The sequence below is a fragment of the Grampus griseus genome (assembly GCF_964374135.1).
Source record: "Grampus griseus genome assembly, chromosome: 3".
Taxonomy (NCBI): domain Eukaryota; kingdom Metazoa; phylum Chordata; class Mammalia; order Artiodactyla; family Delphinidae; genus Grampus; species Grampus griseus.
In genome coordinates, this window is record NC_139019.1 from 163,796,317 (window position 1) to 163,802,316 (window position 6,000).

Below are 6,000 nucleotides of genomic sequence, written 5' to 3' on the forward strand. Positions count from 1 at the left end.
CTAAGCTTCGGAAAACACAGAGGATTCTGCCAGTTCCTGCCCTTGGAAGCTTGTAGTACAGTGAGGAGTACAAGAGAAGTAGTAACAAGAGTAAATAGTAACAAAGAGAAGGAGTAACGAGTGTGGTAGATTGAATTACTGGTCCCATTTCTTTACCCCTCCCCAAACCATACCCCGCACCATGGGACTTTACTGTCATTCTCACGAGAGATAGAATCCCTGCCCCTTGTGTTTTAAAATAGTGCATTTTAGGGGGAATTCCCTGGCCGTTCAGTGGTTAGGACCCCGTGCTTTCACTGCCATGGTCCGAGGTTTGATCCCTGGTCGGGGAACTACGATCCCGCAAGCTGCCCAGTGAGGTAAAATAAATAAAATAAAACAATAAAATAAAAATGTATTTTAGAAAGCTTGACTTAGAGTAAGACCAATAGATCAGGAGATGATTTCCATTGAAAAGATAGTGTATTACTCCAAGTTCCCATAAGGAGGGGTTCATGACAAGCCATGTGAGGCCACACGTGGATGCACCACGGTCAGCCAGAGGAAGAGGGAAGGGGGAAGTGTGGGTAGGAGACTTTATTGTGTTTCCCTTAGGAGGAAACAGGTGAGGCTGGGTACACAGACTTGGGATTGGCTAGTTTGAGTACTTTCAGCGGTCTCTGGGCATAGATGCTGTCCCTAGTTGTCCAATACCTGGACTTGAGTTGATTAGGTCAGGTGGATAGTGGCCCTGAGTGCAAGAGCCCAATAAAAGAGGTGGTTGGAGTGTGAACTCAGGATTGCCCGGTTTGCACGTGAAAGGTACCTTCATAGGCAAGTTGTTTATTATCTCTAGGAAATGACTAACCCTAGGAGGGGCAGTATCTGCAGGGTCAGCAAGACCCCAGATGTCAAAGCATCAGAATACAGAAAAAAAAAAAAAAAGAAGACATAGTTAATACACGTTGATACTGGGTCATATGCCCCGCTTTGGTCAATGGAATGTAGTGGAAGAATCACTATGACCTTTACAAGCCTAGACCTCAAAAGACCTCATGTGTTTCCACTTGCCCTCTTGTCTCTGTCGTTACCAGGCAGAGAGCTTCCCCCTGGGAACAGCTACTTCTTTGGCTGAGGCCCCAGAATAAACACATACAGAGTAGAAGTGGACCTGGATGCAATCTGTAGAGAAGCTCGTGCATGAATCCAGGCGGGCCGGCTGATCCTCACATGTCTCAGCCAAGTCCCAGTCAACCCTCAGACGTGGAGGCAAGATTAAAAGATAGTTACTTTTGGAACATTCACCAGAGTAGCCCATATGCTAGGCTGGAAAGCAAGTCTCAATACATTTTGAAAGACTGAAATCATACAGAGTATGACCACAGTGGAATTAAACTGGAAATCAACAACAGAAAGATAACTAGAAAAGTCCCAAGTGTTTGGACATGTAACCACATAGCTCTAAATAACCTATAGATCAAAGGAAAAAATCACAGTGGAAATTAGAAAATATTTTTAACTGGATGAAAATGTATCATGTAAAAAGTTGTGGAATGCTGCTAAAGAAGTGATTAGAGAGAAATTAGCTTTGAATGCCTATATTTCAAAAGAAGAACGTTTAAAACATCGTCATTTCAAGATACTGAGTATTGGGGGGTTCTTTTCTTATGCAGCAATAGGTGACTACTACAATAACTAGCATCCACAGTGTATACTAAATATCTTATAGGGACTTCCCTGGTGGTCCAGTGGCTAAGACTTTTTGCTCTCAATGCAGGGGGCCTGGGTTTGATCCCTGGTCAGAGAAATAGATCCCACATGTTGCAACTAAGAGTTCACATGCTGCAACTAAAGATCCCACATGTTGCAACTAAAAGATCCCACATGCTGCAAGTAAAAGATCCCGCATGCTACAACTAAAGATCCTACATGCCACAACTAAAAGACCCTGCAGGCCGCAACTAAAGATCCCACATGCTGCAATGAAGATCCCATGTGCCGCAACCCAGACCCAGCCCAGCCAAATAAATTAATTAAATAAATAAATATTTTTAAATAAATACCTGATAAATAATATATCCATATTTTTATATTATATCTAAACATATTTATATATTTATATAAATTTATTAAAACCTTATAAGTGTAATAGGAGGAAGATACTATTATTTTCTCCTTTTTTAGATGTATGTAAGCAGAGTCACAGAGTTTATGTAAATAGCTAATAAGAAACAAAAGCAGGATTCCAATTCAGGCAGACTGACTCTGGAGTCTAGGTTCTTAGCCACTTTGCTGTACTGCCCTTAGAGGAGAAAGCTAATTATTACAACATTGTGATAAGTACTATTAATTCACAGAGGTGGGAGGGGCCTAACTCAAAGGATAAGAAAAAAACTTCTGGAAAGAAGTGATGCTTGAACTGAGCATTGAGTACAAAAGGAATTACATAGATGACTAAGAGACAGTCAAGACTGATGGAAAAGTTGTGTAAAGGCCCACAGCCATGAAGAACACAGCACAGATTTGGCTGTGGCTTGCCCTTAGGGTAGGCATGAGTGGCAGCAGGAAGTGAAGTTGAAGAGCTAATCCAGACCCAATCAAGAAAGGTCTTGCAGGGCTTCCCTGGTGGCGCAGTGGTTGGGGGTCCGCCTGCCGATGCAGGAGACGCAGGTTCGTGCCCCGGTCCGGGAAGATCCCACATACCGCGGAGGGGCTGGGCCCGTGAGCCATGGTCGCTGAGCCTGCGCGTCCGGAGCCTGTGCTCCGCAGCGGGAGAGGCCACAACAGGGAGAGGCCCGCGTACCACAAAAAAAAAGAAAGAAAGAAAGGTCTTGCTAAGAGATGAATGGATACAGAAAATGTGATATATATATATCACATATATGTATATACATACACACACAATAGAATATTACTCAGCCATAAAAAAGAAGGAAATAATGCCATTTGCAGCAACATGGATGGAACTAGAGATTATCATACTAAGTGAAATAAGTCAGAAAGAGAAAGACAAATATCATATGATATCACTTATACATGGAATCTTAAAGAAATGATACAAATGAACTTATTTACAAAACAGAAGTGCAGCATGGTCAAAAGAAAACAACAACAACAAGAAGACAGTATTCGAGACTTCCCTCATGGCACAGTGGTTAAGAATCTGACTGCCAGGCTTCCCTGGTGGCGCAGTGGTTGGGAGTCCGCCTGCCGATGCAGGGGACACGGGTTCGTGCCCCGGTCCGGGAAGATCCCACATGTCACGGAGCGGCTGGGCCCGTGAGCCAGCCAATGCAGGGGACACGTGTTTGATCCCTGGTCTGGGAAGATCCTACATGCCGCAGAGCAACTAAGCCTGTGTGCCACAACTACTGAAGCCCACGTGCCCTAGAGCCCACACACCACAACTACTGAGCCCGCATGCTGCAACGACTGAAGCCCGCATGCTTAGAGCCCATGCTCTGCAACAAGAGAAGCCACCACAATAAGAAGCCCACGCACGGCAACGAAGAGTAGCCCCTGATTGCTGCAACTAGAGAGAAAGCCTGCGCCCAGCAATGAAGACCCAACACAGCCAAAAAACAAAAAGCAAAAAACAAACAAACAAAAACAGAAGTAAACACAGACATAGAAAACAAACGAATGGTTACCAAAGTGGAAAGGTCAGGGGAGGGGATAAATTGGGAATTTGGGATTAACAGATACACACTACTATATATAAAATAGAGGGACTTCCGTGGTGGCACATTGGTTAAGATTCCATCTGCCAGTCCAGGGGACACAGGTTTGAGCCCTGGTCCGGGAAGATCCCACAAGCTACAGAGCAACTAAGCCCATGAGCCACAACTACTGAGTCCACGTGCCACAACTACTGAAGCCCGTGTGCCTAGAGCCTGTGCTCCACAACAAGAGAAGCCACAACAATGAGAAGCCCACAGACCGCAACGAAGAGTAACCCCCACTCGCCACAACTAGAGAAAGCCCATGCGCAGCAACAAAGACCCAACGCAGCCATAAATAAATTTATTTTATTTTTTAATTGTTTTTTAAAAATTTATAAGGTTTAACCTTATTTCTGGATGTACCTGTGGGGGGGGGGAGGGGGAGGAGGGAAGAGGAAGGGAGCAGAGGGTTGGGGGGAGGGGAGGGAGGGAGGGGGAGGGGAGGAAAGCTCTTCAAATATATATAGATATAGATGTATGTAGCTATATAGAGAAAGAAATGGAGATGGAGGTAGATAGATAGAGACGTAGATACATAGATAGCTACATAGTTAGATAACTAGATACACAGATAGATACATAGATAAATATTGGGTTGGCCAAAAATTTCCTTTGGTTTTTAAGTAAAAATAAGTCACCAAGAACTTTATTGAACAATGTATTCACCATTTTGTTCCACTACCTTCTGCCAATTTTCAGACAACTTCAAAATTCCATCTTCCCAAAACTTTTTATCTTTTTGAGCAAAGAACTGTTCCAGGTGCCTTTTATAGTCTTCCAGGGAATTGAAATTTTTTCCATTAAGAGAATTTTATAAAGACTGAAATAAATGGAAACAGATACACGGATAGACACACAGATACATAGATAGATGACAGACAGAAGTTCTATTGGTTCTGTTTCACTGGAGAACCCTAATACGAAGCCTATCCTAATACAGGATGACCTCAACTTAACTAATTACATTGCAAAGACTTTATTTCCAAATAAAGTCACATTCTGAGGTTCCAGGTGGACATGACTTTTGAGGGGACACTACTCAACCCTGCACAGATAGTAAATTGAAAACCCAAGGCAGACACTTTTTTGCCCCATGTCCCATGCCCTTAGCCCACCTCTGATTTCAACACAGAAGCGGCGTAAGTTCTGTGCATCCACAATGCCTCCCACCTCAAGTACACTCCATGATAACTCCTTTTGCTGCCTCAGAGATTTTCGTAAGCTACAGAAGTCTCCTCTGAGTGCAGGTGCAGCCCAGGAGTACAGGGGAGATCAAGCCCACAGGAGGAAACTCTGAGCCCATGGAGAAACGGAGTCAGTGGATGAATGTCCCAAACTCCCTCCTACACAGGGCCCATATTGAGGTGTATTCTTCACCATGTGCCCGCAGGGATAACCAGCTCAACAATGCAGCCTTTATTGGGGTTCCCTTCTTACTTGTCTCCCTCTCCCAGCTTCTCTGCTACTACTTCCTGAAGCCACTTTCCAAATAAACTATCAGAAAAACAAAACTAAGACACAATGGCAGAGAACACGTTTAAAAACAAAGAGTGGTCATGATGTCAAATGCTACAGACAGACCACAAATTATAGTCACAGTGAGACGAAAAAAAGAAGAATTGGGATTTGGGGGAAAGAAAGCCATTTCAAATCACTAACTCATCCCAGGGCAAAAGGAGAAGTGTTTGGTTCTATTCTGAAAATAGTTAATTAAAAGTTATAGAGAAAGTAAATAAATATGTTTCCCTCTATCTCTACCTGTCTTATTTCTCTTCTTCCAACTTGTGGGTAAAGGTATTGGAGATATTCAGAAGAGCAGAGTTGCTAAGAAGACATGAAAAAACTTGGAAAACCCTCCTGGTATGAGTTCATACCTAGGGACCAACCCATAACACCTGTGCTCATTCTAAGAGCGGGAAGAAAAATACAATTTCTCATCTTAAAACTCCAGGTACATTATGCTAAGCAAAATAAGACAGACACAAAAGAACAAATGTTGCCTGATTCCACTTATATGAGGTGCCTAGAATAGTCAAGTTCATAGAGACAGAAAAGAAAGTGGTGGCCGCCAGGGGCTGAGGGGAGGGGAGATAGGAAGTTACTGTTTCTTGAGTACAGGGCTTCAGTTTGGGAGGATGAAAGCGTTCTGGAGATAGAGAGCGGTGACAGGTGCACGTGATGGTGGTGATGGGGATGGAGTGTACTTAATGTCACTGAACTGTATACTAAAAACGGCTTAAATGATATAGTTTATGTTATGCCTATTTTGCCACAATTTTTTTAATCCAGGGAGGCGATA